A 12,939-nucleotide genomic window follows, 5' to 3' on the forward strand; every position below is an offset into this window, starting at 1 on the left:
CTTATGTTTGGAAACTAATCTCCATTTGAGAAGAGGGGCTTTGTGGTGGACTTAATTAAGGTATAGCCTAGGGGTGGAGAAGTATTTAGAACAGAGACTTTGTGATTGATTGAATGATTGGAAGGTCCTGGGGTGGGGTAGTCCTTGGAGATTATTTAATCACAGTTAGTAAATGCTGTATTTGGAATGATGTCATGTTTTGATCTTCTCTGTTCTTGGTTGGTCACTGAATAAAATGGAGAGCACCTATGCTGGTATTCTGAACCTTGGGAAGTTGCCTTTCCTTGGCATTACATTACAGCATGTTAACTCCCCCTCCCAATAAACGCCAGTGGCTACCTCTCACCTCCAGGATTACAAACTCTGACTTCTTTCTACTTGCCAGGCTTATTACATATACTTCATACAGTCTATGGTTCAGCCATACTGACCTTCTTGCTAATTCTGTGAGGATGACCCTCTCTCTCCGGAGTCCTCTCTATTGAGAAAACAAAGCAAAGCCCTGGAGTTGGGGGTGAGGAAGATCACACTAGTAATGTTTTATTAACTATGGTAACAATAGGAAGGAAGTCAGCAACATGTGGTAGGATGCTGGATGCATGACCTTAGGCAGAAAACCTGGGTCTGAATCCAGACTCTGGCAGTAACTATTTGGCTGTAACCTGGGACAAGTCTCTGGGTCTCTTCACAAAATGAAGAGATTGAACTGTGTGACCTTCAAACATCCATCCAGCTCTCTCCCTATTCTCAGACCATCTTCTCAAGAGCAGTCTTGCCACCCAATATGGTTTTGGAACCATTTGGATAAAGACTGGATAAGGACAGAGATTGGATCACCTGTGATTTCATTGGTACAAGGAACTTCCACATGAAGAAAATCCCTTTGCCAAGGCAGGTCAACACACCTCTGAAATTAACAGAGAGTGGTGGAGAATACCAAGAAGTTAAGCAACTTGCCCTGGGACACAGACAGTATGTCAGAGGTGGGACCTGAACTGAAGTCTTCTTGGTTTCTGGTTCAAAGGTTTTTAATCATGAGATTGTTTGAAAATTTTTTAAATTTTATTTATTTTTAATTGAATTCTTTTGCAATCCCATGTGTTTTATGTATCTAAAAACATGATTTTGAGGAGGTCAGTAGGTTTCACCAGATTGCAGTGACAGGACACAAAGAAAGGTGAAGAACCTTTGTGCTGGGCAGTAATGGGACCATGGACACTGTTCCTGGTTGGGTTGGATCAATCCTGTCCCCTATGACTGCACCCATCCTCCCTGTAACTCGGTGGCCTCTTCCAAGCCACGCCCCTTGCCCCACGTGGGAAGTCTGACCCGTTTGAGAGGAGGCTCCTCGAGGGCACTTTTGTATTTGGTACCCCTTGCTCTGCACAGGTTTTGGCATACAGTAAAGCCCTCAGTAACCGCTTTTCTGCCATCCATTCATTCTAAGGGCCTGGAAGTCCATCACGTACCGCCTGGGTTGGGGCGTGCCAGGTAACTTAGGGTCGCTCCAGAGCCTGGGGCTCCCTGAATAATTTACTCAATAGAGCCGTAGAAAATCGTATTGCCCGCGCCGCTTCGCTAATTGGCCTTGAGAAACATCAATCAATAGATTACCCGAAGTTTATTGGTTTACTTGTCTGTTTACTCCCGCCCTTTGAGAGTTCTGCGGGGCCGAGAATGCGGAGCTCTTCAGTCACTTCTCACCCCGCCTCCTTTGTTTATGCCTCAATTTCTTGCCTATTGGTCTGGAAGTCTGTCGGAGTTGGCGTTCCCGGTTGCTCATTGGTTCTGAAGTCTTCTCGTTCGGCCCTTCGGACCACGTGGGCACACGGACCAATGCGGAGTGCGGGCTCCAGGAGGACAGCCGCGGGTTGGCTAGCCCGGGGGAGGGGAGCGAGCGGGGGAGGGGGGTGGGGGGGGCGGCGCCGAGGCCCCGCCCCCGTCCTCTCAGCCCGGTGGCCGGCGGGGAAGGCGCCTCAGTACTTCTCGGCTGCTGAGCCCCTAGGACGCGGCCCCAGGAGGGGCAGCGGCCTGGCTCCGGCCCCGGGGACAGGAATAGCGACGGGGACAGGGACATGGCCTCTGCCTCTCGGCCCGCAGCGCCCCCAATGCCCGTGCCAGGGACCCGGGCCGCCGCCGCCACGGCCGGGGGCTGAGGATTATGAGCCCTTCGCCCAAGCAGTCAGGCCTCGCTCCGGCCCGCCGCGGCCTCAGGTGAGCGGCCCAGGGTCTCCCGCCCCTTCTCCCCCCTCAGGCCCCTCCTTCCCTCAAGCCCCGCCCCCACGGCCTCCCTGCCTCAGGGCTTACCCTGGGGGCGGTCCTCTTGTCAGGGCCACGCCCCCTCCCACGCCACGCCCTCGGGTTCTTTCCCCTGGCGAGTGTGTGTGTGTGTTTGGGGGGGGGGGGGTGTCTCTTTGCCACTCCCCTAGGGTTCTCTCTCCTCCCCCTCAGGACCCGCCCCTGCGGGGGTGGGCTGCCTGAGGCCACGCCCCCTCCACAACTCCCCCACCTCAGTTTCTTCACGAGAGGGGGAGGGGGGAGCACGACCTTCCACCCTCCCTTAGAGCCTCCTTCCCTCCCCCTCTGGGCTCGGGCCGGAGATTCCCCCCTCGCCCCCCACCCTGGCTGCGCCCTTCCCCAGATCCCTCTCTTTGCACGCCCTGAATACTAAAGAGGCGAGGGGCTCCCCTAACCTTCAGAGACCTGCCCCCCCACTCACAGGGTCCTTCCTCTCTTAACCTGAGCCCCCCTTCCCCCGGGACCCCATGCGTCTCACCCAGATCTTCCCTCCTCCCAACCCCCTTTCCCTCCAGCTCTCCTCACTCTACCTTGCTGGGGCCTGCCCCTCCCCCAGTTCTTACCTTTTCTCTGCTTTTCTTTCATCTGAAAGCTTCTCCTCCCCCATAACCTCACTGATGCTGCAACTTCCTTTAGTCCTTCATCTCTCCTTAGTCCTCAGGAACTTCCCCCCATTGCCACGTTATCTTACCCCTTCTCCCCAACTCCTTCCGTTCATCCAAGGGTGTCCCTTTCTGTCCCCAAGGCCCTTTACCTCCCCTAGGGCATCTTTGGGAGACCCCTTGGCTTTCCTTACACCCTTGGGGTAGGAGTTCCCTGCCTGTTCTCTGGGTTACCCATCTCTTTCTTTTTAGATCTGGAATCTCACTTGTGTTTCCCCATTCTCAGGATGCTGCCCATTAGGAAGCATTTGCCGAAGAGTTCTTCTCCCACCCCTCCAGTCCTCTTAGAATTCCCACCCCAGGCATTCTCATCCTTCCATTTCCATGATTCCTAGATCCTCTGCCTTTTCTCTGGAGATTTTGCTTTCTGAACTGCATCTCCCTCCCTTAGGCCTGCTTTCCACCCAGATATTTGAGGGAGAGATTCCCTTTTTCAACTGTGGCCCCTTAGGGGATCTTGTTTAATTGAATTCTTCTAGCTACTCTATAAAAGACTGCTGATCCTGGGTCATACCTACATGCAAAATGGGCCAAGCCATTTGTCTGAAGGAGCCAATTCGGGCAGGGGAGATGAAATATACACAGATAACTAGTATGGAGTGTGGTGGGGGTGAAGGCAACAGCTGATAGGGAACTTGTAAAGGCAGAAATCTCTTGTCTGTTGAAGGAGACGAGGTAGCACCTGAACTGGACCATGTGGTGGGTGGCCTTACTTTGAGACAGTGGCCTTCAGGGAGGAAGCAAAATGAAGCCCACAGTACTTGAGTAGCTGGTTACCTGAAGAGGCTGTGGGAGAGATAGACTGTGGGACAGATACCCTCTGAGAATCGCTGGTCCCAAAGCAATGTGGGCTGATATTAGCCACCTGGCATCATATGGGCTCAGTCACCTGTGAAGAAGGGGCTCAGAGTCAGAGTGTGCCTGTTCTTTCCTCTGATTCCTGCAGTCCTTGCTGAGAAGCTGGGCTTGGCCTAGGGGCCTGGGCATCTCTGTTGCAGTCTTTAAAAGCTAGATGCTGTGTAAAGGTGATGTCCTGTCATTTTTCTGACTTAGGCATATTTAGGTAGTATGACCAGGGCCTCTTTGCTGCTTGCCAGGATACTCACTTCTATTGGAGGAAGGTGCTGGAACTATGGACATACCTTCAGGATCCCCATTAAGATTTTGGGTTCAGTGTCATGTAAAAAGAGAAGTCTTGTCCCTAGATGTGTTTGCATTGTCTAGAACTTGTTTCACATAGATACAGAAGAATCTTCTCTGCTTTCCTGTGGGAAAGTGTTTTTTAGACAGTATATCCTTGTAATATGCCATTTGGTTAATGTTGCATTGGATTATAACTCAAGATAAGTGCTTTCATGGGGACTCTGGCATTTCCAGTGTCTAGTGTAGGGTAGCACTTACTACAGAGCAGGAACTTATTAGGTGTTTGTGAAATTCAAGGAGGCTGGGACAGGAATATTATTCTCTTCCAGGCAGGACAGGGTGAGTGGTGCTGCAAGTTTCGTGTTATCTACCTGGTGGTCCTCCCTGTGTATGTCTTCTCAGGTAGTGTGGTTTCTGCCTAGTATTCACAGGGTACTGTGGTTCAGCTGTGAGGGAAAGCTTCCTTGCAACAGTGTTGATCCTTCCTTCCCTTAAGGTGCCTGAGATGCTGTCAGATGTGGAGTGGAAAGAGTTCTAGACTAGTAGTTAGACTTGGGCACCTGTTTCCTGTTGTGTGCCAGTATGCACACAATCAGATGCAATTCATCTGATCTCTGAACTGCAGTCCCTTAGTTTGTAAAATGGAGATCGATGACCTGTGCCCTATGGGCCATACGTTACTCCCGAATGAGTTATATTAGATAAAAGTACATGGAAAACCATAAACAGTTCTGTAAAGTGTTTTTGGCGTGGCAAGGTTGTGCATTGAATTGAACCCCAATCCTGGAGTAGGGAAGATTCATCTTCCAGAGTTGAAATCTGCCCCAGACACTTACTAGCTGAGTGACTCTGAACAAGTCACTTAGCCTTGTTGGCCTCAGTTCCTCATCTGTAAAATGAGCTAAAGAAGGAAATGGCAAACCCCTCCAGTATCTCTGCCAAGAAAACCCCAAATGGGGTCACAAAGAGTTGGACACAACTAGAAAATGACTGGACAACAAACTTTTATTAGCTCTTTCTTCTTTCCTAGAATGAGTTCTTGTCATCTTTCTCTTCCAAAGCCAACAAAGCTACTAATTCCAGGATGGCATGGAAGAACTTTTTATGACATGGAAAACTAAGAGAGGTTTTTAAAAAGAGAGACTCATGCATTTCATTCTCTGTGCTCCTATTTTAAAATGCTTGATAACTGGGTGAACGCATTTGTAAAGCAGCTGATAACATGGCCACCAACGATGGATAGTGTGACCTTGTGGATAATTTTTGCTTTGGACACAGAATCTTTCAAAGCCTGGAATTGTGGGAATCCTGGAACAGTTTTGAATTTGAAGATCTTATTGCTGTGCTCCTGTGTGTGTCTAACAGAAGAACATGCTTTAGTCTGCCTTAACTCTCCATCTCTAGCAAGTTCTTTGATCTTTGACTGTAAAAGTGACAGCTTATTTTTTTTTCTAAAAAAGGAGAGATGCCTTACACACGTGGATATGCAATGCATGTTGGGATGTAGCTTTGCCCAGTTTTGTAGTAACTAGTGGGAAGTTTGAGCTTTGGTAGAGTTTCTCATAGAGAAAATGTATGAATCCCTGTGGCTTTAATCTGATTTCCCTGGCACACAGAGAAAATAAAAAATCCATTGACCTTCAAGCTGTCTAGGGGAAAAAAAAATAAACCAGTGGCAGAGTGAAACTGCTTTGTTAATCTTCTGGTGAACTGGAAAAATGACAAATCAGCAGAATGAGCACTTAGGAATAAATCTCTTCCTCATTTCATATTCTAGTAAACATTTCTTAGATTCCTCACTGTCAGCATTATATACTTTTATAGTGTTTCTCCAGGAATGTACAATATGTTACAATATATGATGAGTCAGTTTAACACCTCAAGAGAGATATCGATTTGAAGAATTTCATGACTCAGCCTGCAAACCCCATTTCAAAAAAAATTGTGGCCTCATTTACATTCATTTTGTTACTTTTGAATACTGAGTAGACTTAACTATTTCAGCTCACATTTCATTACCAAGTTATTTGTCCCCTTGCTAAAGATCTCCCCCAGCGACTCTAGGAGTTATTTCTCTCTGCTTTCTCAATGGCCTGGGCTTTGGGCATTTTGTTTATTGATGGCAAATAGGGTTAAACAATGAGTTTAATGAAGTGACTACTTAATTATTGAACCATCCAATTTCTCTTAGATTACAGTCTATAAAATTTATAGCCTAGAAACAGCATTCTTTATCTTCTCTCCCATGTATCAGAGACCAGTTGGTGAAGTATTATATCAAAGCAATTTAGTCCCTTTTGTGCGCTGGACAAAAGAAAGAATAGCTAGCATTTATGTAGCATCTTAAGGTTTGCAGAACACTTTTCACATCTCTCATTTTATCCTCACTACAACTTTGGGAAGTGGGTACTATTGTTATCTTCCTTTTATAGATTAGGCACCTGAGGCAGACAGTTTATTAAACGACTTGACTGTAGTCACACAGCTAGTAAATGAGAGTGGATTTGAAACTGACTCCAGGCCAAGGGCTCTATCCACTGCTCCACCTAGCTGTGCCATTTTATATGCTCATTAGGACTTCAAAATAATTTTTAGTATGCTATAAGTAAGTGGTTCAACTTCTCTGATACTAGTTCATTTTACCTGATCTCCAAGTATAGAATTTTAGTGTCATATTTATTCCTTTTTTCTTTTAATTATTTCCTAGTTATCCTGAATATGCTTGATTTGTATAGATTTGTTTTCATATTGTCTCCTTCCTTAGACTGCAAGCTCCTTGAGGCCAGGGACTATCTATTACAAAGTCTTTGTATCTCCAGTGCTTAGCACAGTGCCTAACACATGTTAGTTACTTAATAAATACTTAATGGTTAGTTGATTCTTCTTTACTCTCTTTTTTTTCCTTTTTGGAGGGGGGAAGGCAGGGTAATTGGGGTTGACTTGCCCAAGGTCACATAACTAGCAAGTGTTAAATGTCTGAAGCCGGATTTGAACTCAGGTCCTCCTGACTCCAGGGCTGGTGTTCTATTCACTGTGCCACCTTGCTGCCCCAATTCTTCTTTACTCTTTTTTTTTTTTTTGCTTTTTGGAGGGCAATTGGGGTTAAGTGACTTGCCCAAAGTCACATGGCTAGTAAGTGTGTCAAGTGTCTGAGGCCAGATTTGAACTCAGGTCCTCCTGATTCCAGGGCTGGTGCTCTATTCACTGCACTACCTAGCTGCCCCTCTTTTTTACGCTTAAACTGATTATATGTTACTACTGATTTTTTATATTATCATTAAGATAAATTCTTTCCTATTTATTCTTTTTTTTTTTTTAAGCAATCGGGGTTAAGTAACTTGCTCAAGGTTACCCGGCCAGTTATTTCTGGGTGTGGTGCTGAGTATCTGAGCCCGAGATTCGATCCAGGTCATCCCAACACTGGAGCCGGTGCTCTTACTTGCTGAGCCACCTGGCTGCCCCCTTTCCTATTTATTCTTAGTCAAATACCTAGTATTTTCCCCCCTCCTCCTTCCCCCCCCCTTTTTTTTAGTGTAGACCTGCATGTTATTTAATCGAAGTAGAGAATGTCTGTCGTACATATCATGCACTTGTCATCCATGGTCATGTAGCTATTACATGTCAGAAGTGTATGACCTCTATCAAATTGCTTGTTTCAGGGAGGGAAGGGAGGGAGAGAATTTGGAACTCAAATGTAAAAAAATGAATGTTAAAAATTGTCTATACATGTAATTGGAAAAAAAAAACTTTTAACATGATGTGTCAGAAGCAGAACTTGAAGCCATTTTGTCCTGAACCCAAGGGCAGCTCTCGGTTTCCTTTGCCAGGCTGGCCCCTAGTTCATTTATACATAAATTAATTAGCAAATATATATTGGGCACCTACTGGGGGCTTTTGACAATTCCTTCAGGAAGGAATTTACCGTCTCTGTAGGGAGATAAAACTTGATTAATTGATCTTTATGGGTCCTTTGTTACTATGGGGCAAACTGCAGCTTATTCCTGCTTTCTCATTTTGTGCTATTCTTGTCCACCTTCTCCCATAATCCTCCATAGTGAACTGCCCAAAGCACTGGGAGACTTCTCAAAGGCAGGGAAAGATGCTTTACTGTTTGTCGTTGTTCCCCCCGCCCCACTTTGGGCACTTAGTCTGGAGAAGCCGCTTTTCAGAATCATGGTTTCAAATGCATAAAATAAGACACATGGGATTTCAGAGGAAACCAGATATAATTGGAATATTGGAATACAGTAATAAGAATATTGATATAAAAAACAAGTTCTCAGACCCCTGGTTAAGAATATCTGCTCTAGGTCTTTTGCCATTTCTTGGGTGCCATTTAACACTTTTCACTATGTGTGTAAGGAGGATGTTGTTATCCTCTCTTAGATTCTCAGGATCCATGACCATGGGAATGTCTAGTTTCCAGGTGTTTGATAATAACTTCCAGAATATCCCCAAGGATTCCAGATAGTTGTTCCCAGAATTGTAGATCAAGAGTGAACCTGTAAGAAGCTGGAGAATGAGAACTCCAGTGCCTTCTGTGTGTTATCTGTGAGACACAGGACTGGGTCACCCTCTCTTTCAATCACACATTTCTTGAATGGCATCTTTTATGCCAGGAGAAACGGTAGTGGAGAGAGTTGTCCTCTTAGGTTGACCTGGGTTAAAATTCTGCTCTGACATGTAATGGCTGTGTCCCAGAGCAAGTCTCTTAATTTCTTAGTGGTTCCTCCCCTCCCTACCCCCCCCCCCCCCCCCCCCCCCAGGGTGCTTCCTCACCCAGGAACTCCCTACTTGTGAAATTACACTTCAGACAAAATGAAAAAATATCTTTTGTACTGCTTGAGTTCAGCAGTTGGTGATGTGCTTACAGCCTATGTAAATCAACCATCTGTCCATTGGTCACTTGCAGTTTTTATTGTGAGTGGAAATTGTTTTATGAAGCACAACTGTATCATCGTCACTAGAATGCTGGTGTTAAAAAGATGGGTTTTTGTATCAGGAGCCACTTGGGATATTGACTTTCAGTGAACTTTGTTTTTTTTTGAAGGGGGGAAGGTAGGGCAATTGGGGTTAAGTGACTTGCCCAAGGTCACACAGTTTTTGTGTTATGTGTCTGAGGCTGAATTTGAACTCAGGTCTTCCTGACTCCAGGGCCGGTGCTCTATTCACTGCACCACCTAGCCACCCCTCAATGAACTTTTTCAAATTTGATCCAGCCCATTCTATCCAGTCCTGGACCCAGCTCATTGCTCATCCAAAGTAGGATGACGTGATTGACTTAAGTCAATGGAATACCCATGCAGCTGCATGTCATAGACTCATTATTGGAGGTTTTTTTATCCATCTTTTTTTTTCCTTTGTGGATTTTTATTCAAATTCCTTCTTAGTGTTTAGGGATCTCATTTAGGAGATTCTATAATATTCTTGGTTTTTAAGCAATCAGTACAGTGTCACTGACAGACAAGAACATTTGAAAAACTTTGTCACTTCTTGGGAATCCTTCTTCTATTTGAAATATGCTTAGGACATCCTCCAGAACAGTAGTGCACACCTTTGGTGAGCATGGCTCTTTGTCTTAAACTTCACCTAACATTGACAGAGGATGATTGAACAAAATTACCTCAAGTGCTTCTATTAAGAAATCATAGGATCATAACACTAGAATTGGAATGGACCTCAGTGGCCATCTAAATTAGTCTCTTCATTTGACAGATAAGGAAACTGAAGCCCAAGGAGATTCAGTGACTTGACTGAAGGTGCCCAGTGAGTTTTAGAGGTGGAATTTGAGCTCAGGGTCTCTGACTTTAGTGTCAGGGTTCTTCCTACTAAATAGCCCTGTAATTTGCTGAATTGTACTGCCTTTTGTTCTTTGTGTGAGCTTAAATTTGCAAGATACCTTGTAAAAACAGAGCCTTGAATGCTGTGTTTTGCTTTATGGAGTCAAATGCTTTTTTATACACACAACAACAACTCAGTGCATTGTGATCTTGTGTCCTTTGCACCATTTGTTCAGTTGTCTGACTGTGAGGATATGGCCTACTGTAAAAGGTTGCTGGGGGAATCTTTGCCATATTTCCATTAAGGGTGCCTTTGACAAATATATAGAGCCTTCAGAAGAAATGCATAATTGGACACGGAGGCCGCCTAGTCATGAGGAGTGTGAAATGATACCCCAGAAATGGCAAAATACCTAGAGCAGGTGTTCTTAGACAGAGGTCTAAGTGATGGATCCCACTGACTGATATTCTGGGTGCCACTTGGCATGCGTTTTTGAAACTGTTTGATCCCTTCCTCTCTTCCAGACTTCTGTAAAATTAGTCCCTCGATCCTTTCAGAATCGTGTTGCCTCAGCATGATTTCTTGTGCATGTTTCAGTTGCTCTCCTCAATTTCATCTCAAGTAGTTGCAGTTTCTGGGTGTTTTGGCCCTGTTGTAGCAGAGGCTTTATGTTTATACAAGTTTTACTTTTTATGAAATGATAATCAAATGAGTTCATTATTCCCCTCCCAGTGAGGGCAGGGGCTATCTTCTTCTTGTCTTTGTATCCCTTCTGCCTAGCCCTGTATTTGGCCCCCAGCAGATGTTTAATAAATGCTTGAACTGAATTATTGAAAGGTCAGATTGGAGCTATTACAGACACACAAATGACCCCCCTGCTGGGAGCCAGTTGTTGCTCATCTGTTCCTGTCTGCCGTTTCCATATCAGTGGGAACCCCTTTGTTTCCAGTCTTGTACCCAGAAAAGTATTGCTGTAAATAGGAAATCTTTGATCTCTATTTAGTATATGCCAGTAATGGAATCTCAGGGATAATGGGTATAGATCACTTAATCACTTTCTTGAAATAATTCCATATTATTTTCTAGAACATTTGGACCAATCTGTACCTCTACCTGATTAGTGTTAGTCTGATCTCGATTTTCCAACATTTTTTTGCTATCCTCCTGCTTGCCCACCTTCACACTGACATCATCGAATGCCAGTGTTTGCCTTGCTTTAGTTTCATACCTGTTCTGGCCAAAGTCCTCCAGTCTTGTGCCTTTGCGTGGGCTACCTGCCCTCTCTTGTCCCACCTTTCCACCTCAAGTCTGGAAGGTACATCCTCCTTAGAATCTCTAGCTTCCTGCAAGGCTAAGCTCACAGAGTATTTCCTATTGGAAGACTTTGCTGATCACCCTAGTTGTTTCAAACTGTCAAGTTACATCCTTAAGCATTTCTCTTTCGCTGGAATGCAAGCTCCTTGAGGAGGACTGGAGGACTGCTTTTTCTTGCCTTGTCCCCAGAACTTCGCCCCATAGGTCCTCAACAAAGACTTATTGTATCAGCTTGGGAGCCTGATCCCTTTTCCACATGTCAGCTTTCATTGCTCCCTTGGATCTTCTCTACTCCAGGTCAAACATCCTTGTTTCAAGGCAAGGCAGTGAGTATTTATTAAGTGTCTATTCTGTGCCCATCATGGAGCTCAGAGAAAGAGTCCCTGCTCCTGAGGAGCTTCTGTTCTAATGGAGAAGGTAATGCATAAAAGGGAAGTGAAAAGGTGGGAGGGAAGAGGAAGAAGGTTCCCTCCTAGGTCTGTGGCTGGTGTGGGCCCTTCCTTAGAATGGGATACTGAGGACACAGCTATTTCTAACTGGGGGAGTTCAATCACGGGTCAAGAGCAAAACTGGGAGATTTACCTTTGCTTATGGCACAGAGTCAGACTTGGGTTATGGGAAACCTCCACAAGCTCTGGAGGGATAAGGGGCAAAATTATTTTACCAACCTGTTCACTTTTGTTGAAATGGGAAATTTCATAATTGAAAAGAATCTTAGAGACCGTCCAACTCATATAATATCACATGACATTTGAAGGTAGGAATTAGGGATATTTAATCTGAAGAAGAGAAAACTAAGGGCAGCTATAACTGCTGTCTTCAAACAAGTGAAGGACAGTCAGATAAAAAAATGAAGCCTTCTTTATTTGGTGGCTCCAGAGGGTAGAAGTGGGATTACTGGGGAGAGGTTACCCTGGAAGTTCTACCACGATCAATAAGGAGGTGTGTGCAGCTAGAACTGTCTACTTGGGAAACTGGGTGCTTTGTAGTGAGTGGGAAAGGGATGTGACCACTGTCAGGGAGGCCAAATCCAATGGCCTTTTCACCATCCGCGTTTCTTGTCCTTTTCTGTTGTTTCCCTCTTCCTTCTCTATATTCTCTCCTCCCTGGGTTTTCATGATGATGCTCTTCGGTTATGATAGCGATTCTCTTCCTGATTGATCTTTCCCAGTCTCCTTTGCATAGTCATTATCCACATGCTACTCTTAGGGCTCTGTCTTAGACCCTCTTCTTTCTCTGCTTTCTTGGTGGTCTCACAGAATCACAGGATTTGAGAGCTGGAAGGGACCTCAGCAGCCATTTCTTCAGCCTGTATCTGAGGACATCGCCACTAGATTATATCTGACAAGTGACCATTGAGTCCCTTCTTGGAGACCCCTAAGGAGCAGGAACCCACTCCCTCTTGATATGGAGTGTTTTATACTTATACAGCCCTAATCATTAGAAAGACTTTTCTGACATCAAGCCTAAAGTTTCCTCTTTGCAGCCTCCAATCATTGCTCCTGGTTTTGCCTTCTGAGACCAGATAGAAAAAATTGAATACCCCTTTCACATGACAGACCATCAGACCAGAACAAATTGAATCCCCCTTTCACATGACAGACCATCAGACCAACATGCCTCCCCTGAGCCTTCTCTTCTTTAGGCCAGACATACCTGATTCCTTTAATCTGTCCTCATATACCATCTCCATGTGTGAACAATTTATTGTTGACCTGGAGGGAAAGCTGAGTCAGCGTGC

General features: G+C 45.1%; 2 protein-coding genes across 2 annotated transcripts in view; one reads left to right on the forward strand and one right to left on the reverse strand.

Annotated features, from left to right (window-relative positions):
- LOC138165397 (nuclear autoantigenic sperm protein-like) overlaps window positions 1-12,939 on the reverse strand; it is a 131,932-nt gene that overhangs the window by 105,925 nt on the left and 13,068 nt on the right. The gene's annotated exons all lie outside the window — the stretch shown is intronic.
- The window catches only part of LOC138165398 (dual specificity testis-specific protein kinase 2-like), a 147,210-nt gene continuing 136,206 nt past the window's right edge, over window positions 1,936-12,939 (forward strand). Inside the window, exon 1 of the mRNA XM_069093700.1 lies at window positions 1,936-2,214. The gene's annotated coding sequence lies outside the window, so the exon portion shown is untranslated. The remainder of the gene's footprint in view (window positions 2,215-12,939) is intronic.

Source organism: Petaurus breviceps, unplaced genomic scaffold (assembly GCF_028583685.1).
Source record: "Petaurus breviceps papuanus isolate PSGF00001 unplaced genomic scaffold, PetGlider_PUasm1.0 208, whole genome shotgun sequence".
Classification (NCBI taxonomy): domain Eukaryota; kingdom Metazoa; phylum Chordata; class Mammalia; order Diprotodontia; family Petauridae; genus Petaurus; species Petaurus breviceps.